General features: G+C 41.0%; 1 long non-coding RNA gene across 1 annotated transcript in view; it reads right to left on the minus strand.

The window, feature by feature from the left end:
• The window catches only part of LOC111928799 (uncharacterized), a 129,416-nt gene that overhangs the window by 13,754 nt on the left and 93,633 nt on the right, over positions 1 to 22,029 (minus strand). The window contains exons 9-10 of the long non-coding RNA XR_002864313.2: positions 6,863 to 7,093; positions 836 to 976 (exon numbers count right to left, since the gene is read on the minus strand). This is a non-coding gene — a long non-coding RNA (uncharacterized LOC111928799). The remainder of the gene's footprint in view (positions 1 to 835; positions 977 to 6,862; positions 7,094 to 22,029) is intronic.

Consider the following 22,029-nt stretch of genomic DNA (forward strand, 5'->3'; position numbering starts at 1 on the left):
CACAGACTACAGGCATAAAATGAGTCACCTCTCCTCAAACAATTGTACAAGACAGGGCTTTGAGTTCTTGCAGAGAAAAATGCCTGTAATAGGTCATTCCTTCCATCACCCCTCTTCTAGGGAGCAGCAAGATCCAGTTTTGTGTCTACTGCCAAGAGGCCACCTGCTAGCACTGCCTTGCCTGTCACCCACTGCTGCTCCCTGAAATTTGCAGTTTTGAATGAAAGATGAACCGACCCAAGAAGTTCAGCCTTCCCCACTGCTCTGACCTGAAGAAGGGAGAAGCAGCCTGGACCAAGCTCTATGCTCTTATGCCCATGGCTGGACCACAGCCCCAGCACTCTCACTTTGAAAGAACTGAGCTCTGAACTTCCACAGCTTTTGGGATGCATTTAGAATCATTAATGAATTTCAGGTGTGTGGCTTGTCAGCTCCCCTATTTTGAGCTACTGCACAGGATGGCATTTCTCAAAGCTTGCCACACTGCTAGGCAGCTCCCTGACCGTTTCTCCCCAGAGCCTGCTTCCAGATAGGAAGTAGGACAAATATGTAGGACAAATATGAACTTTTCCATAGGTGGAGCACAAACAGGTTCAAAAAAGACTTCACTAGAGCCTCCCACAAAGGCTGTCTCTGGAGATTATATGGCTGAGTGTGTAGTGTTAAAGCTGTGAAAGCTGAAGCCTGTTCCAACATCAGCTGAGAGGTCTGCCATACAACTGATGGCACAGGTATATGGGAAGAATGTCTGAGCAAATGTTCTCTGGCAGACCTCACCACAGCAGTTTAAGGTCTCTCCTTGCTTACTGGCTGTAACACATCACAGCTGACGTACCTTGGTGCCTCATGCAAGAACTCCCAATTTGTTTTCATTCAGAGTAACACAGATTCATTTAAATCATCCTTAGCACTGAAGCAGATCAGAAATCTTGCACAGGTTTGGGAGACACCATGACAGTGAAGACAGGCATCCCTCCTGAAAGGATGACAAAGGAAAGGTAAGAAGCAGGTAGTGGTACAACTTCTTCAGAACTTTCAGAGGATCCACAGGAGTACCTTGTCTAGACCCTAAAAGATCAGAGGCAAATAATGTTGCAGGGAGCTGGAGTTTGTCAAAAGAAGGGTAAGAAAGCTGGTGAAGGGTCTGGAACATAAGTGTTATGAGGAGCAGCTGAGGGAGCTGGGGTTGTTTAGCCTGAAGGAATCCTGATTATACCGCTTTTAAACTAGGAAGTACCGAGCAAAACTCATCTGAGAGAGAAGAGGGAAGAAAGCAATAATCTACTTGGTGGAGTCTGACCACTAATGCCAATGACTGATATGTAATTTCCTCCATCCCAAAGGGCCTCCATTTGGTGCCAAGTTCCATGAGATGGGCTGGGTTTGTTTAGCTTGCAAAGAGTCTTTGGGCAGTTGTTACTTCTGAATTTACAGTTTGCATTTTAAGCTTATAATAAGATCATTAAACAAGCAAGCAATTCCAGCCTCCCAGCAAAACAGGAGGCCTCTTTTCTGCCTCCCCTCTCTATCCCCTTCTCCAGAGATCACTATTTTACTTTCATTTCTTGCCTTCCTGTTTCCTGGTGAATCACATTGTGAGAAGTAAGTGTTTTGTGATCTCTTGTATTTTTCTTCTCAAAGTTTTTTTCAAAGATGCAAGAACCACAGGAAAAAAAACCCACAACAACTCCTTCAGAGAAGATCAGTTTCACATGTTATGAACTTTAGGACAAGGTTTCAAGAGAGAAGATTCTTCACAAAGCAAAGAAGTTGCCATCCACCTTGCAAACAGGAGGTCATGGTCTTCCTTTGTGAGACAGTCTTCACACAGACCTTCACAGAGGGAAAAGACCAGTTTAACCATCTCTTGATGTTGAAAGGGAGAAGAAAAAGTTGTTTTACAGATTTGAGTAAAGATAAAATAAGGGGTTTGCATGAAATTCAACTAGGAGATATAGACTGGAGTAACATTCCCTCCCTGCATAAAGCACCTGAAACTCAGGAGACCCCAGTGAGGATGTGTTGCCTTTGAACAGTTAGCTTTTGACAACTCTAGTGTGAATTTTTCCAGTAGATTGTTTTGGGGTTTGGTTAGGGGTTTTTTGTAAACTTTCAGTGGTTAAAACATTCTACATCAAGAGTTTCCACATGGTTGAATAGTGAACCCCTTGAATTTCTTTAAACCTTCATGTGATAGTTTTTCCTTACTCCACTCTAATACTTGAAGTCCTGGAAGAATCATAGAACAGTTGTTCTCTGCCAGAAACTCATTTCATAGTCCTCCAGCCATTGCTTTTCCAACGTGAAAAATCCTAAACTGCTTGATCATTCTCTGTGCTGAGGATCTTCCATATTTTGATTGTCTTTGATACGTGTAGATAACCTTCTCCTAAAGGGTGGGTCATTAAAATATATCCTTTGGAATTTTTTCCAGTAATGTTACTCCAATGTAAAGCCAGCAGAAATACACTGTTCAAGAGGTAGGAATGATGAATTTATACTTTGGTAATAATGATTCCACCTTGTTGTCTACTCCTTCATAATAATTCCTAACCTTATGTCTGCTTTCAGTACTGCTACTGATAATTAAACCAATGTTGAGGCATCACTGTCTGTTTAAACACAAACATCTTCCTTTTGGAGGGCTAGAAGGAAGCTGGTGAACTGTCAGGATTGATTTTTTCCCCCAATATCCTCCACTTTGTTTTGCTTTTTCTTTTACACTGAATTTTATTTTTTTACTATCCAGCTACCCAGAATTGTGATGTTAATGACATTGCCCCCCATTCACAGGTAAGAAACAGAAGAATGAAGATTATACAAGGATTTCAACAGACCAGAGGGCAAAAGATGGGTCTGACACAGCCTCAGTTTTTCCTCAATGTGAGAAAGCCTTATTCTTCTCAAGCTGTTTCCATGTTCTTGTGTATCACAGTGTTTGATGGAGGTCCATACAAAAGCAGCCTCTTTTCTTTGCTTCCAGCAGTGGGGGAAGCAAGTATTCAAAAGGGCAAGAAATCCCATAAGTAAACACAGTGGTGGAAGATGAGATCCAAGAGATTTTTAAGGAAGGGAGGACAGCCAAACAAGTCATTAAAGTGGCAGAAATTGGTTGCTAGGAGGGGGGTTTATGTCCTTAATAAAAAGATATTAAGAAGCATCTGTCAAAGCAGTTAGTCAAGCTAAATCTAAAGAACCACCTAAAACCTTAGTATCTTGTAAGCAGTTGGCTGATGAGAATGGAGTAGGGAGCATGGAGTCACTTGAGCCACAGGAAGGAGACATAGCTGGAATGAGGAGACCAGAATGAGGCTCTGAAGGTGAGAATTTGATGTTCCTTTTTTCACCAGAGCAGGTGTGTGTGCACTGCCAGCATCCCTGGCAAGGTTGCTGTGGGCTGGTAGGAGATCCACAGCTATGAAAGAGACAGGAAACTTGCTCCTGCAGCCATGGAGAGATCAGCAGCTGTGCTGCTGCACACCTTTGTGAAAAATCATCAGCTTTTAATATTGAAATTAATCTTGCTGCTGGCCCAGCTTCACGTTCAGAACCCCCTTCAGACACAGTGCTACAAAAGATGTGACAGCATTTGGGGAAGTAATTGAAAACACTGCAGCCTGGACAAAGGTTTGGGAAGCATATGGGCAATATCCTGCAAATAATTTCCATTTATAGCTGTTATTTCAGACCAGATCTTGTCTATGGAACTGGAGCTTCTATTATCTCCTTTTCTCTCCTACCTCCTCAAAACTTCCCATCTGTTTGGCTCTCAGATTAACTGGGCATTTTACTACAATGGGCAAGCTCCTCCAATCTATTATCTTGAAGGGAAATTTAGTTAGTAACTCAGATTTGCTGGCCTGCATATTAACTCTTCGTTTTCTGCAGTTTACTACATTTTCCCTACAAAACAACCTGCTACATGCCACACATGGAGACTACCATGAGATTTCAGGACGTGCAGGTGCCAGTCTGATACAGATGCCAAGAAACAGCTACCCAGACATCTCCTGGGAGAGCAATATAGCTGGTTGTGAGCAGTCACACCTCAACAAGATGTTGAGGACAAATTCCTTGTCCAGGTATTGGACAAACCAGCCAGAGGAGAAGCATTACTGGACCTGGTGCTCATCAGTGCAGATGAGCTCATTAGTGGGGTTAAGACTGTGATGTCATCTACCTCGATTTTATAAGGCCTTTTACATGGTCCCGCATGATACCCTTATCTCCGAATTGGAAAGTCATGAAGGTTTGAAGGATGGGCTATTCAGCACATATGGAACTGGCCAGATGGACAAAACCAGAGAGCTGTGATCAACAGTTTGATGTCCAAGTGGAGGCTGGTGACAAGTGCTGTCCCACAGAGCTCTGTCATTGGACAGGTGTCTAAAACCTTTATTTACAGAGGCAGTGAGATTGAGTGCAACCTTAGCAAATTTGTAGATGACAAAAACACAAAGCTGAGAAGTACAGTTTACAGAACAGAAGGAGGGGTGCCAGCCAGGGGGACTTGGACGATCTTGAGGAGTGGACACAAGAATCTAATGAAATTCAACATGTGTGAGTGCAGAGTGCTGCACCTGGGTCCAGATAATCCCAGGCAGTACAGACTGGGAGAATGCATTGAGAGCAGCTCTTCAGAGAAGGTCCTGGGGGGTTTGGTGGAAGAAAACTGACATGAGGCAGCAGTGCACACTTGTGGCCCAGAAAGCAACTTCATCCTGGGTTGCATCAGAAGAGGCAATGCCAGCAGGTCATGGGAGGTGATTCTGCCCCTCTGCCCCACTTAAGACCCGACCTGAAGTATTGCATCCATACCTGGGATGCCCAGCACAAGAAAGACTTGCTGAAGCAAGCCCAGAGGAGGCCATGGAGAAAATGAGAAGGCTGGAGAATCTCTCCTATGAAACAAGATGACAGAAATGGTATTGTTCAGCTTGGAGAAGATAAGGCTTGGGAGAAGCCTTAAAGCAGCCTTCCAGTACCTAAAGGGGTCTTATAATAAGAAGGAGAGCAACTTTTTACATGGACAGAGAGTGATAAGAAAATGGGAATGTTTTTAAATTAAAGGAGCAGATATTCCATTTAGATGTGAGGAAGAAATGCTTAGAGTGTGGTGAGGCATTTGAACAGGTTGTCCAGAGAAACTGTGGATGGCCCATCCCTGGAACTGTTCAAGGCCAGGTTGGATGGGGCCCTGAGCAAGCTGATCCAGGGGGTGGTATCCATGCCCATGGCAGGGGCGTTGGAACGATATGATCTTTGAGGTCCCTTCCAACCCAAATAATTTTATGATTCCATAAACCCTGGTACTGTATGGCAACTGCGGTCCAGAGTAAAACTGAAACTAACATGTCACTGGCTTCCTGATCACAGTTTTTCAGAGCTGAACTAAAGGCTCTCTCCAGCAGAGAAATTTCATTCTTGCTTATAGGAATATTTATTACAATGTTCCTTGGACAAAACCAGAGATGTTGAATATATTCTAAAGAATATAAGCAAAAACCCACAAGCAAAAAAAGCTCTGTATTATCCATATTGGAAATTCCTATCAAGGACAAAATCTAGCCGAGGACAGAAATAAGATTAGTAGCAGATTCTTATGTCTAGAGGCAGACAAACACTTGGTTGGAGAGGAGCCCAAGGGCTTAACTAAACTGACTGAAATAAAATAAAGGAGTCTTGTGAGACTCTGTAAGTTTGGGCTAGACTCCATTTTGAGCTTCCTGCTCTGATTTTTGTCATGGTGTAAAATGTATGTTGCTCTCATACTCATCGTCCTGGGAAAAAAAAGACTTTCATAACCAGCAGTGCCTTCCGCTACATCTGCCTCCTCTGGTAGCACACGGCTGCCCCAAGCCTACAAAATATATTGCAGCCTGTCTTTTTCAACTTGTGTTATGGGTTTCCTGGCAAGGGAATGTCTCTTCCTCATGAGCACAGAGTCTGACAGAGTAAGACTTTGAGATGCTTCCAGGACGAGCTCAAGCAGTGCCTACACCCCGAGACAGAGGCTGCAGCACAGTCCCTTCCAGCCTGCACACTGGCTGATTTGATTTTCTATATAAGACAGCCTAGAGGAGCCACCTATGGCCTGGAGCTCCAGACAATAATTAAGTTGTTAGTGGGTTGCCCCAGCATTAGAGTAATTGATGATTAAAGTATGTACAGGACACCGCTGAGGCCTGGCACGCAGTGAGTTGCTCTCCAAAACCACACCATTGAGCAATTTTGTTACATGCATCCTTCCAGGATGTCAACAGCTTCCCTGTTTCCTAATCAGCTGGGGCAATTTACACAGCCTCTGGCTGTGTTTTACATCAAAACTAATTTGATTCTCTGGTATGCTGCAATACTGCTGGAGACAACCATCCTTCTTTCCACATACATTGTGCTCCATCTTTCCCAGTTTTAGATGAAAAGGGCAACACATCGTTGTGTGGGCTAAGAAAGTCCTTATATATTACACTCAGCTTTGTTTCCCAACAATTCTCTTATCTAAACACAGAGATTATACAGTAAAATGTTGATAATGAGAACGGTGTCACTGAGCATGGGTTTGAGATGGAAGCAATGAGATTTTATCCTGTTTAATGCAAGCAGACACACAGGAATCTGAACACCAGCTTAACACAGCACTAGCTGATCATTTTACATACACAGAAGAGAGAAATAACTTGTGACATTGCTGTGGGTAAACTTGTATTGCTACTTCATAGCTTGCCAGCTCTGAACGGAAGTCTGATAGCAATGACCTCAGATGAGAGGGGAGATCTCCTTCATTCTGAAATACTGCCTAATTGGGACTGAAGTGCCTCATGACATAGCCCAAGAAAATACATTTGTATCAATAAATGCTTACCCATAGGCAGATGGCTGGAATTGCACAGTGGGGTTCCTACTTGTAATCTGCTCCCACTGAGCCGTTTGAGTTGGATCCAAAACCTCTTCAAGGCAATGAGAGTTTTTTTCAATTAACTTCAATAATAGTTGGGTAGGATCCAGGGAATTAAGTGACCCTGGAGATGTATTCTGGATGCCTGCTGACACTCTCCAAGGGGAATTTTCAACTCCTTTGGGGTTTTTTTTAGATCTGAAACAAGAGAAGTTTAGTTTACATTTTCAGAAATTTATACTGCAGGAATATCCTATTCCTGTGGAAGTGAGAGGAAATTTTGCCATATATAGGAATTTATACTTACAACTGCCATTTACTCTATCCCAGGACTTTTACCAGCTCAGAAAACTGCTCAGATTGTCAAACAGATTCTTTCAGTACCAAACAAGCAAGGCTAGAAGTAAGGACTTAATCATTGCTCTTGAAATGCCCCCTAAAACTTCTCTACTATCTGGAAACTTTCCATCACTCCATTTCTTGGGGGTTTATAGCAACCCTACCTATGAGATCTATTAACAACAGCCTTTCCATTCCTCCCACGCTTGAACTATTTTAAGACATTCTCTGCAGTTAAGCTCAAGTCTCCATAAGTTTTGTGTTAACCTGGTCTATGTTCTCGGATGTGGAGTGTGGCTATTTCCTGGCTCAGTTTTACTTCTGACAGAACAGAAAGACTTACTAAGTACTACTAAGAGCTATGTCATGGCCCACTGACAGTAATGCAGCTTTGACAAATTTGTATGAAAAAAATGCTGGGAGGAAATCTTGGTCAGTGGTGAGCAGAATTAAAATGGTTCTTTAAGGTGACAGCCCTCCAAAATAAAAGTAGAGCCTATGCTGAAGTCCAATCCCAAATTTTCCTTTTTTTTTTAGTAAGTGGAATACTCAGAATACTCAAATTGATATATCTGGATTTTCAAAGGGAAAATGCTTTAAATTTTTTCTTTCAAAAAGTGAGAATTTGAGGAGTTTTTTTTCATTGTCATTGAACTGGAATGCATATACTGTCCATTTTTAATTTGTAAACTTCTGGAAAGCCTGCACAGTTCTCTGGCTCTGGTGGGAAATGGTAGGTTATGCACACTTCTTCCTCAAGTCCACCTTTGTTCTGTGCCCTCCTCAGGGAGAAGCATTGCCTGGGAAAGAGCCATGGGAGATTCTGTGGCCTCAGACCTGGTAACAAGACCCCTACAGACCTCTACCAATTTGAGATTCTCCATCAGTTCAAGTCTCTTCTGCTTATTCAAGGTTAAAGTACTAGCAGAATGGTCCAGAAGAAGTTAATTTTCTGTTTGCTGGCATCATCAGTGATATCGTAGTCCCAGCACACAAGTATCTCTGTACTGCAAAACACTCCACAGAATCTGAATCTGAACATTCCTAGATGTATGATGATAGACAAAAATGCCCAACTTTGTAAAGAGTCAAACATTAGAAGGAGATTCTTCTGGAAGGCAATTTTGTCTTTCGCTAGCTTGTCCAATCAATCTCAACCAATCTTCCAAACCGTGTCTGAGCTATTGAATATATTTCTGTGCTGTGAGCACAGGACAACGTCAGCGTAAAAATCTAGCCATCAAGTTAGCTAGTTCAAAATCTTTTTCTGCATTTTGTGTTGACTGGATGAGAAAGAATTTGTTTTTGGAGTGCCAGGTCACAGAAATAAATTTCTAAAACAAAACTCTTGCTAAACACAATTATTATTCAACTCATTTTAACAATTCGATAAATGCAGTGCAATGACTTCCGTTAGCTTCTCTCCCAGCCAAGGTCTACTACATCATTAAATATTATTGAGTTGGGTCTGCCATTTTACTTGAAATTATGCGCCTGGCATTTTAGTCTATGGCCATAAATGCTGGAAATGTCAGTTATATAAGCATCCATCTTTTTCACTACTGTCTCCCATCAAACATTAATGGTAGAAGCTTTAATCCATTCTACACAGTCCCAGATATCTACATTTGCTAGGAAAGGAACTGTAACAGAGTGCACTGACAACTCACAGTAAGTAATTACTCTCAGAAATATCTCAGTAAACTCAATTTGCTCCCAGAAGTCTTTTAAATTATATCTCGTTAGAGTGCAATGTTTTTTTCAAATGACAAGGTCACACAAAAAAGCAAAACTCTATTTTATCTTTATCAGAGCTTTACTCCCCCCACCATAAAACTGTTATAACACATAATTCCAACCAGATAGAGATATTGTGTTTTACTGTTGGAGCCCAGGAAAGCCATAAAGCAAGCAGAATTGTTGTTTACAGTCACAATAAATTTGGAATATCATATAGCATTCTAGGTGAGGCAAACACATCTACTGATGTCAGCTGAGTGGGAAGAAGTAATTTTTTATTATTTTTTTTGGACTTTGCTGGTAAAATAAATTTATTTTGGATTTACACTAAAAAACTTCTCATGAATCAGAAAAGACTCATCTCAAGCTATATTAATATAGCAGAACATGCACTTTATCTCATCACCCTACTTATCTGCCTTGGTGACTTTACAGCAAGAGGTTATAGAGAAGCAATGTGGATTATGTAGTTGACCAACACTTCTAATTTTATTACAAGTCTTGATAGTTAACATTCTATCTTGTAATCCCAGTTTATGAAGCCATGTAATTAGGAAAGAAAAAAAAAAATTCCACTGCAAAAGCAACAAAATGATGACATTTTTTGTGGGTAGTAAATCTGCATCTTGTATTAATAGAGATTCCAATTTAACCAAAGAGGAGGTAGAAGCAGCCAATCAGACTCTTCATTAAGTATAACCTTAACTTTGTTCCCATTTGAAAAACTAAACCCTTAAGTGAATATATGCTTTTATTCTTAAGTCCAAGTTATCTGGAACATTAAAAAAAGTGCACCAAATTGAAACTGAGCAGCACTGGTATATCTTAGCAAGTCACTATCTCTAAAGAAATTCTCTAAGGAATTCAGAGGATAAGAATTGGCTATCACAGAAAATGCACAGCCCAGTTTGAGAGCCACTATAGAGGGGATGGGATACACCATCATTCTGGAAACAAGGGTAAGCCCAGGTCTTTCCAGAAATGTACCTAAATTAACACATTCATACCAGAAGTCAGAAAACCAGAAATAATTCTGGAAAAATAGCTGTCCTCATGGTAGGGTTTTTTCAATCCTTTTTGTTCATGAGTACATTGTACAGGAGTCATTTGGGAGACGCTTGCAGGAAATTGAATGGGCATAGCAGAAAGACTGTAATAATAGTCAAGAAATATTCTAAGCAGCAGTTCCAATTCTATAAACTTCACCATCTTGCATTTGAATTATTTCCATTTTGTTTTTATATGACAATCACATGCTGTGAATTGAAACACCTCCAGCAGACAACCATCTTACCATCTTTCCCAGAAACACTACCTTCTCCAAGCTCTTCCAATGAAAATAGGGGCCAGTTCCCGACAAGGGATCTTTTAGTGTTATATTTTCTTGTATTGCTTAGTCAAGACAACATTTAAAGCAAATACCTAAATTAATGCTTAAAAGTACAGACCTCAAAGCTATAAATTTAGCTTGGTACTGGAATTGAAGGGCTGAAAATCCTTGTTCGAAGGCTTTTGAAAGTGAAAAAGTTAAGTTGGTAAATTAATTTGCAGCAATTGGATGGAAAGTGAAGTGTGAGCTTTCTAAACACACTACAGCTCCACTGTGTGATCAGTTACAATAACTCAGGCAAAAAACCACCCAGCACTAGTCCTTCAGTGGCCTTCTGAACCTGGGTCTTGCTGCTCAGTTTCTGACGGCTATAAACTCATACCTCCCCAACAGGGGAGGGTGCAAGGACTCAAATAAAATCTCGCTGACGTGCCATGACTGCCTCTTGCTGCTATGATGGCATCTGCTGTTTTTTGCTACAGGTAGTAAGCTATAACCTTTTCCTGCTTCATCAGAACCAGTAGTGGCTGGAATACAGAAGGGTCTGTGTATGAAGGGGAGGGTGGAAGGACTCAGCACAGAAAAGTAAAACTGTCTTAAAAGTATCCTTTTAGAGGTGTTAAGGGAATTTTAAGGGTGCCCACTCAGATGCTACAGCACTATCTGTTGAGAAATCTTTTCAGGGGGGTTCTCTGGACATGTTATGCCAGTGAGAAGTATGAAATCCCCTTCAAACAGGACAATGAGGAAGTCAGGAACTGGGGTGAGAAAATAATTTCTCCTCTCCTAATATTTCTTTGATCTTCACTAAGGATTCTTGTCTATGAAGAAATTTATGGATGCAAAGCCTCAGACTAGTTTTTAAGGGATGTATGTTCACTCTAAAAATATCCTGAGGGGCATCAGAAGGCAGCTGCTTGGGCACAAAGCAAAAATCACAGTGGAATAAAGCATCTTTCCCCTTCAGAACTATCTCTGTACATCAGGGCACAAAATCAGACTTGAGACTTCCTGTCCTTCAATCCCTCACACATGGCAGTGTCTATGGATCACTTGGTGCAACAGTAAAAGTCACCCAAGAGAAAAATTTGACATAGTAGAAAATTAAAAATTGCCAGAAGAGAATATATAGATATAAGGTCATTTCCTGTATCCTTATACTATTTGGACTATAATTTGCATTATCAGCAAATACTGTTCCAATCTCGTCTCTTTTCAGCTCTTCTATGTAGAACATCATTAGCAGAGTAAACACCTCCAAGGATTAATTTTAACAATGTCTGACCAAGCTACCCTGCTCATAGCTTCTCAGTTGCTGAACTCTGCGCTGACAGCTCAGCAATGATTCAGACTGTTCAATAAAACCTCAAATAGGTCAAATCTGCCACTGATCTGCATCAGGTAACTTCATGAATTGAAGTTTACACCCCTGCAGATGTGGTCCTCCTGACTTCATGAAGAGAGATGTGTCTTTTTATTCCAGACATAAATTTGACTTTTCAGCAATAGAGGTGCTTTGATTCATATCAGCTAGGAGTTGGATCCCATGACTGCAAAAGAGCTGAGCGAATTTATGTCACTGGAGAAAACTGGGGCAAACGGCTATACCTGTAAAACCACAATCTGAGATCCCTCTTTCTCCAGCATCATAGTCTGAATTATTCAGACTTATAGTCTGAATTATTTTTTTTTATTTTATTTTTTTTCCCAGTTCTTTAGAGAAATCCCACAAAATGCTGATATATTTTAAGAAGGTTAGAACTAACTGATAAAAATATTAAACAAACATAATTGGAAGCCAGATTTATCTCTTTCTGTAGAAATATGCCTTGTGCTTGTGTTTGTTTAAGTTTTTTGCTGAATTTTGACTTTTAGCTCAGACCTTCATTTTGTCTTGCCCCAAACAAAATCAGAATTTTTCAAAGCCAGAATGAAAAAAAACCACATTCAAACTCTGCACCATGACTTTGGCTTGAGGAGAACAAAGGCTTTCATAAAACCCACAGTTTTCAGCAGAAAAGCACTAGGATGGAAAACTTTCAGCCAGCCCTGCCAAATGACTGCATCCTTTCTTTCTGACATTTTTACTTGTCTGGTAACGCTTCACTCCACAGTGAATCCCATTGATTTTCTCTGAGAGAAGCCATGTCTGTGCAGTCAGCACTGCCAGACAGTGATGCCTGAGCCACACCACCCCAGGAGCACAGTCAAGTGATGCCAGCTTCTACAGACTCATGAGATAGGATTTCCTCCTGCTTTCTTCTCTGGTTTCTAAAAATGAAGGCAAAGGGTTAGTAGTTCACTGCCTTAATTTAGCCAAGCACAGGAAAAACATTTCCAGTACTTCTAAGATTCTTCAGCTTATCAGACACATCATTCCTACCTCTGCAGGCTGTAATTTGAACTCAGAATAATGGGACTAATAATGAAAAAGTGATATGTGTTTCCATTTGCTTTTTCTTTAAACCGAGTTTATAATTTGCAGATTATCCAGAGGTTTATCTCAGGTTCCTTGAGAATATCCAGAGGATGGTGGTCTCTGTCTTCTTAAATTTTAAACATTTCTAGATCTTTCTAAACCCTTAAGTGTTCAAAATCAAGACTGAATGCATACTCTAAGAATTTTGAGTTAGTTCAGGCCCACTTTTTTTAGACTTGGAGCAGGACTCAATAGGCAAAATTTAATGCATTCTGCTCATTTAAGAGATCATCCCAGTCCCTTCTGCTTTAACAATGTACAAATCTTTGCAGTGAGCAGCAAAATGTAATCAAGCTTTGGCTACCCTTCCTCATCCTCCTAGCTGTGTATTTTATTGCAACCCTACAGAGATATAAAAAAAACCCCAAAAACCATAGTAACAGCAAGCCTGAAATCAAAATGATTAGATGAAAAGCAAATGAAACAAACCAAATGACCAAAGCTGCTGGTTTTTTTCCCCATTTTTACTTTTCCATTACTACTTTCCTTTTTATTATATAGATTCCAATTTACAGCTCTTCAGAATCACTGGAAAACTGAAACCACCCTACTACATACAAAGCTCTGCCACAAAAATCTAGGCTCTGCTGTTGCTATATCCCACTCTCAGATATCCCTGCACAAATAAGTCTTTCAAGAGAGCATTTTGTCCTCCTTTTGCCAGTCTCACTGTGAAAATTCCCTCTAGGCTTTCACCAAACTGAAGGATAATCAGAATTTTTGTGGGGCACTGATAATAACCAAACAAAGTGAGTATTTCATGATGCAGTTTTGACTGTGGCTTGTATTTACATATACAAGTGCATGGAGAAAGATCACAGCCAGCTTGTTTCCCCTTTTCACCTCTCTGCATTAGTCAGATAAATCACTATCTTCATGGCCGTGCAGTGGAGGAAATCTGCCACAGCCTGCAGCAGGGCTAGCTGCTGTGAATCAAACTGGTATGGGGAGGAGCTGTAAGGGGATTATTTTACCCCTGATTTTCCACTAGCCAGCAGTATCAGAGTTAGAGCAGTGGTCAGGCGAGCACTCATGCAGCCACTTTCAAATAAATCATATAGACTTCTACAAAACTCAGAGCAAAATCTCTTGATTCCTACAAAACTTAATCTAGATTACACTCCCACTACTGTAAAGGGATACTGACCCATAAACCACTACAAATGAAGTTGAACTTGTGCCACTTAGTGTTGTTATAGCTAAGAATGGGTTATCATGACTTTAATGACAAATAGGACACACAAAACACTGTAAATTTTAAAGAGAATGATAAAGCCAGTCTTTACCCTTTTAAATAATCTGCATCTTGACTAGCTGTCTGGTCTATTTTCTCCTTGCCAGTTATATTGAGGGGCCATAAACAGAAGGGAATGAGAATAGCCAGTAAATTAAAGTGCAGGCAACTGAAAAGGTCAAAGTAGTATGCTTTATTATTGTCTGTCTCTGAGTATATGGCATGTCAAAATTCATATACTAGTCATTCAAGAAAATAGAAACAATGAGAAATCAATCAACATGCATTGGCTGTGCAAAAACAGTTATGGGATTAAAATCAATTATATCTCAAAATATCTTCAGATATCAAGAAAAAAATCTCTCTTTTCTCTCTATGCCTAAACAGATGGGAGCTCAGAGGGGGTCTAAACAATGGGAGCTTGCATCTATTTCAGCAGTACTGCTGAAAAAAGTGAGATTGCACCCTCAGCTGCAGGTTGCTCACTTTTTTCATGTATGTCCTGCTGCGTATCAGCATCAAGGCACAGATCCAGAGCTCTGAGTGAGTCTGCTGCTGTTAATGGCTTTGTTGCATCCAGTTTCCACCAGTGGAGGTTGAAAATATTGGATCTCAAATGGGATCCCTTGGTTTTCTGGCCCATGCAGCTCAGGAGTACCTGGCATGGCCACACTGGTCTTTGAAAGCTGCATTAAGCCAGTTGTCATAACACACAGCACACAGGACACTTTGGTATCATTAACTGGGTAAAAAAAGACTGCTCCCTTACTGAGAGCAGCCTGTCTGCTTTTAGTCCCTCAAAGTGCAGCTGCAGAAGGACATTTTCTTTTAATTACACAAGCAAATAATTAGGAACAGAGCTGGCCAGATGAAGTGTATTTCCTGGAATCTGCTAATTTTGAATGAGAATGTGAGTATAAGTATAGAAAAAGAAATAGAGGAAGTTGGCAGTTTTGAGACATGTTATTTGTGATCAAGTCCACCAAACACTAATGAGATACAATGTCTTGCCTGCAGCACAGGCTGATATATTTTTTGTCATGTAATTATATATTACTGTGGCAGAACATATTTTCTACAATGATTTTCTTTCCACCCATCTATCTACCTATCATGGGGGAGTGGACTAGCAATTTGCAAAAAAGCCTGTCTTTAAACAATGATAAGAAATAAGCAGTGTGTGGTCTTACCATTTCTCTTAAAAACCTGACTAAATTTCAAGCTTACTAGTTTTTCCTAAAGTACAATATGGAAGCTGCTTTCATGGCTGCTGGATTCATCGCCACCATAATTTTGTTCTCTTATAGAATCAAAAGTCACTGTATTTTCATGATGTAACCATAGTCTTGTGGTCACAAAATGGCACCACTCTTGTGAGCAATCAAGGGTGTGAAATGGCCAAAGACACCTATGGCTGGTGGAGCAAAAAGGTAATGCTCACGTCTCACCAGATTTCAAAGAGGAGGGAGTATAAATCCTCAGGCACACCACACTGTCTGTTTCTTCATTTGAAGGAAAAAAGGCACATGCAACTTTTATTATGTTGTTAAACACAGGGTCTTTTGTCATGCTTTGGTCAGATGCAGAGATAATTTCACCAAATTCTAGTCCCTATACAATGGTTTCCCCTCTCAGTTATAGCTGTCATAGATAATGAAATATCATTCAACAGCACAGTTCTGCACTAAGCCTTACTGAAAATGAACTAGCAATCTTGTCTCAAGATTAAATACTTTGGGGCTTTAGCTCAGGAGAAAAGCTGTCTGTGGAACACACAATCCAAACCTGAGGGAGGCACATCAGAAAGATAAAGCAGCACATAGATTTCTAGGGTTAGGAGTATAAATCCTATAAATATCACGTTAGAAGTAGACTAGACTTTCCTGCAGTCCCATCACAAAAAGCCCTAACATCAGTCTTCCCCAGCATGGGTCAACTCCCTCTTGGCCCTATTATCCTCAAAAGTGCATCCAAAAGGAAATACATCTATGAAGCTGCAGTATATTTCCTGGAGACTTGCACAAGTTTCCCTTTGTCCTCGGCCATTATCTCCACATTACATGGAGTATGACAGTTCCCAGAAAGGATGCATCCCTTTACATCCAGCATTTGATGAACAGCAGAGATACAAAAACATACAGACCAGCACATGAGGGATAAGGTGTATAGCAAGCAAAATGTCATTTTTGGGAAAAGGAGCCTAAAGGCACTTTTGTACTTTTATATCTTAACAAAACTTCTCAATAATAAATAAGGATCATAGGTAAAAATATAAACTCTGGGTAATGCATGCTATCTCTTTCTATAACTTATTAGCACATGCAGTAACTTATTAGCACATATAACTTATTAGCACATGATTATGGAAAAAACACAGATGTAACTTTTGTGACGAGGAAAAACTATTCCTTCATAAAATTCTAGCTAAATTATGTCTTTGCAACCTCTTATCTGAATCACATCTGAATATCAAACCATGGTTTTTATCCTATTAGACAAAAGAAAGTCTAGACTGACCATGCTGGCCTTGCTGTTCACCCTTATGAAAGCCTGACCTTTGTCTCTTTGCTCTAAGAGATGCTCTTTCCAAACATCCCTTCTCTACTTCTTCCATCTGAAATTTCAGTGCCTTGAACAGCCATAACAGGGCTCTGCTGGAGCTGCTGCTCACCTGTCCAAACAAATGAAAAGAATTATCATAGCATGGTTTGGATTGGAAAGGACCTTAAAGATCATCCAGTTCCAACTCTCCTGCCATGGGCAGGGACACCTTCCACTAGACCAGGGTGTTCAGAGTCCCAGCCAGCCTGGCCTCCAACACTGCCAGGGATGGGGCATCCACAGCTTCTCTGGGAAACCTGTTCCATTGTCTCACCACTCTTAGAGAATTTATTTTTCATATCCAACCTAAATCTCCCTTCTTTGAGTTTAAAAACATTTTCCCTCTTCCACTGTGTTCTGAATAAGTGGCCATCCCCAGCTTTCCTGTAGACCTCCTTTAAGTATTATAACACTGGTAGAGGGTCTTCCCAGAGCCTTCTTTAGGCTAAACAACCCCAACTCTCAGCCTGTCCTCACAGGGGAGGTGCTCCATCCCCCTGATCATTTTTGTGGCGCACCCCTGGACATGTTCTAACAGGTCCATGTCATTCTTAGGATTGGGAACCCCTGAGCTGCATGCAGCTCTGCAGGTGGGGTCTCACCAGAGCGAAGCAGAAGAGGAGAACCACCCCCCTCAACCTGCTGGCCACACTGCTTTTAATGCAGCTCAGAATGCAGGTGGATTTTTAGGCTGTGAGTGCACATTGCTGGGTCATATTCACTTTTTCATCTGCAGATTATAATTTTTAATAATTAATCATACATTAATAATTATTGTTATCAATATTTCATGATGCTGCTGAGGAAGGACATAGTAATATAAAGTCAGGGTCTGTCATGACTTTTGCATACATTTTCTTCTTTTAGTTTGAATTCTTGCAGGGTAATAAGGTGATAGGGGTAAATGGTATTCCTAAATAAGTGATGAATCAATAGCTTCCATTGGGTAAATGTGCTTGGCTCTTTCCCTACCTATTTATGACCTATAAAATTTGCTTTATTCCCCTGTATGAAAAAGATCAGCTCACAACCTTTCTTCTTTTTGGTTAAGGATTGACAGGAGATCATTCAAGGCTGTGAACCAATAGGTCACAGAAAGAGAAAATCTGATGGGAAATTCTCCCAGCCTGAACTAGGTGGAATATAAATTCAATTCTATCCCAGCAATTAAAGCTTTAATTTTATCCCTTTGAAATCCTTCACTTGGTATTTGTCAGAGATTTGCAGAAAGTTACCTTCTTCGGACTGAGCAGATTATCTGAGGCTGCTAGAAAGAGACAGAACTTAGAGCATGGCTTCCAACAGAACTTTCTACTCTTTTCCAATTGAGTTTCTTGTCAGTCTGTAACTCATATTTATCTTCTTTTCCTGCTTATTAAAGCTGCCATACTTATGACTGAAAATACTAGGAAAGGCTTTGGTCTAATCAAAGTAAATCCCCTTTTCAATCTTCTTTGCATAGGGGGTTGTTCATCAGCAGAGAGCAGAGCTAGGAGAAGGTGGCTGAGGAAGAAGCAAAGAAAATGTGTTTCCACTGGCTCCCAGGAAGCTGATTTTTACCAATATATTATGTCCTCCTGCAAAAGGCTTCCCCACTGCTCACAACAGTTTGTTCTTGCTGATTATAATCTAAATACCCGGATATCCTTACTGAAGAGCCATTGCTGTATATACATTTTCCATCTGGGACACCAATGGGGTTCTCTATAAGACAACATGTGAGAAACAAACAAGCTGTAAAATGCATCTATTGCTGACCAGGAAGGTGCCACTGCTCCCAGAACCAACTGAATAATAAGGATTGCAAGAACACAGAGCAGGCAGACATTTCCCAGAGCCCACAAGCTGATGCATTTACAGACACATCCTGAAGATGTGCCCCTTCATGAATGAAAATTGGGTAAAATAGCCGTGGATACTCAAAAGAAATGAAAACTACTAATCTTGCTTTAATATTTTTAAGATTTTTTTCAAAAGATTCTGGTGCTGGCAAGAAGCAAGGCTTTCCGACTGTGGTTGGTGACAGAATTACACAGGCATTTGGGGTCTCTTCTCTAGTCCTCAGTAAAGAAGAATCAGTCTCACAAAGGTTTCTGTTTAATTGGAATCAGGTCAAAACTTTCCTTTTTAGGTCAAACACTACTTTCTAATTCCAGATGTGAGATGCAAGCAGTGCAATACCTCTGACAGCCTCAGAAACAGGAGTCTTTCATGTCATGACTTGGCTTCATCTGAATCATTCAGCACAGACTAGTTCAAGTAAAGGACAAAGCAGAGAGACTTGATCCCATACCCCTACACATACTGTCACTACAGAAGGCACAATGACTCACTGCACATAACTATGCAGCAAAAAAATTAGCAGTAAAAGCTTGAGCAAATCCAAAACCTGTCCACAAAGCATTTCAGTTTTAATGACAAGAATCTGTTTTGACAAATTCTCTATCATAAAAAAACTGTCTGATAGAGCCGAGGCAGCAAAGCTGCTGTGTTTTTCATCATCTGAGATGTTCCCCTTCTGGAAAGCACATCTGCTGAGATAAAGGGATAATTCTGTCATGTTGGTATCTTACAACAAAGACCTATGTGAAAATTTTCCATCAAAACCGATAAGGCAAACTGGGATTTTGATTAAAAAGGAAAAAAGCACAATTTTTCACTAGAAGAAAAAACACCCAAACCAAACACCCCAAACGGAAAACCTCCCTCAGGCTTTGCTACTGCAGGGCTTCAAAATAAAATAAGTTCATTTTCCTCCCTGAAATCCCACTCTACCCTGTTGGCCAAGCATCCCAGTTTATCTGTCCATCTCACAGATTAGGGATTATCCCTTTGCCCTCTCTCCAAGGGATAATCACTGGAAAAGTACTTCAGAGAAGGTTGCCAGCACAGAAGAAGTAGGATGTAAAACTTCAGGAAGGCAAAACCAAACATGGGGATTCATCAGCTCATGTTTACTAGCATCATTCTAGATGTGCTCAGAGTTCATTGCAAAACTAATTCCTCTCTTACCCCTTCTCTAGCTATTTGAAAGTTGTGAGTGGAATAGGTAGTGGAAAAAGAGTATTTTAAGCATCAAAAAAATGCATTGATAAAGATGTAAAGGGCTGGTGGTATATTTTTATATGTTCCTGCCTTGAAGTTGGATTCATTTATGTGCTCCTACCTGATTTGCAAGCAATTTACTGCACTTTTCTTTGCCTGGCCATCTATTCAGGCTGAACCATGTGTCATTTCTCCTCCTCAGTCCTCCATTCCCACATCATCTACTTCTTGTGTGAGACAGTACCCACCAAGAAACACTCCCTTGTGAAAAGCAGCTTCATCCTGGCATGCTCTACCTAAATCAGGGATTAACAGGGAATATTATTCCTCACCAGGACCTCACAAAATATTAAACAAAGACATGGGTTGATCTAACCTCGTATGTAAGGAGCCTGTCTCTGGTGCTGCTGCAAAGAATTATGTCTGTCAGCACTTTCAAGGGGATAATAATCCACCTGATGATCAATCCAGCACACCAGGCAGGGGACAAGGCACAAACTGGGGGGAAAAGTTAATGATCTCTCTGCTTCTGCCCCCTGTGCAGGTGATGTTTGTAGTCAGCACCATTCTCTTGCACTCTGACTGTCTTTAGCTCATTGCTTCCCCAGAACAGGAACTGCAGACACTGCATAAAAAAGGCTCAGTGAATTATACTTTTTTGCGTTTTTTTTTTTTTATTTAAATGAGATTCATGTTTAAATCAGACTTTGGGGAGAGGTTCAAGGTTATTTTTTTTTTTTAAATCCAAATGTGGCTCTCCTATCCTTCATTTCAACCTGCAAAGATAACTCTATACCTCTGTTCTGCTGTTTTCTGACAGTGCTGGCTTTATCTTCACCAGCTGCTAAGTTGCTTTGGACATACTTAGTCTGTTCTCAGCTAAGAAGGTCAGCCTTAACAAAAATAAAACCCACAGAAGAAACAAAACCAAACCAAACCAAAACACAAGAAAACCCCACCAAAAAAAAAACCCACAAGAAGCAAAAAAAATAAAAAAAAAAAAGGAAAAGGAAGATATAGGAAACAGAGAGGTGAAACAATGCTGGTCTCAGGCCTTTTTCCACCCCAGCCACCAATCCATGTCAGCCCATTCTGAGAAAACAGCTCTCAAATACCATGTTGGGGGCAGCTCTGTCATTAACTATTTCCTGTCTGGTTAATTTACCTAAAGTCACCCAGCCCACTGGACGTGCTCTGCTGCATTAACCAAGCCCTCTGCTGCCATCAGCCTCTTGTCCAGAGCCACCAGTCCCACACTAGTCTGGGGTGTGACACCTCTGCATCCATGTGCCACCAGCAAGGACAGGGAGGTGAAGTCACACAACCCAACTGTACTTTCCTGCTTGCTGGCAGCCCTTTTAATTTGCCCTAATTTCCCTAGTGAGCCCAATGAGAGTATTTTGCTGGTAGAGGGCAGAAACCTGACCATCTTCCTCTGAAATGAAGAGGCCAAAAATTATGAACAAAGGATGCCCCCCATGCCCATGGAAACCACCAAGACAAGCTGCATGTACAGGAATCCTTTGCCCACAGAGTCCCTAATTCTGGGCCCTTATAGCCATTGCTGTGGTGAAGGCACGGCACAGGCAGGCAAAGTGTGCTGTGGGGTACTGCATGCACCAAAACCCTTGGATTTCATTCAGCAAGGGAGTAGATTTGCTTTTGACTGCAAATTAGGCTATCTCCTTCCTCATCCTCAGTTTCTCTCCTGCCTGAGAAAAACCCAATATTCTCAGAAATCAAAGAAGAATTACTCCACAGTCTTGAAAAATCCAACTGTATGGCACTGTCACAGCTCCAGATGATTGCTTCTGTGGTACATGGAGGACAGTGAGGTAGTTCAAGACAGCCAGCAGGGCTTCAGCAAGGGCAAATCCTGCCTGACCAAAGCAGTAGCCTTCTGTCATGCAGGGACTCCATCAGGGCAGACTAAGAGCTACTGATGTCATCTATATGAACTTCTGTGAACTTCTCTGACATGGTTCCCCCACCACATTCTTCTCTGTAAACTGGAGAGAAAGGGATGTGATGGATTGACTGTCAGATGGATAAGGAATTGGTCAGATGGTGGCATCCACAGGGCAGAAGTCAACCACCCAATGTATGTCCATGACAAGCAGTGTCCCTCAGGGGTCTGTATTTGGACCAGCACTATTCAGGATCTTCATCAACAACACAGCGAGATCAAGGGCACCCTCACCAAGTTTGCAGACAACATTGAGCTGAGCACTGCAGTTGACACAGCTGAAGGATGAAATGCCATCCAAAGGGACCTGCACAAGCCCAAGAAGTGGATCCATGAGAATGTCATGAGGTTTAACAAAGCCAGATTCAAGGTGCTGCAGCTGGGTTGGGGAAATCACAAG

This window comes from Cyanistes caeruleus, chromosome 5, assembly GCF_971803275.1.
Source record: "Cyanistes caeruleus chromosome 5, bCyaCae1.hap1.1, whole genome shotgun sequence".
Classification (NCBI taxonomy): Eukaryota; Metazoa; Chordata; class Aves; order Passeriformes; family Paridae; genus Cyanistes; species Cyanistes caeruleus.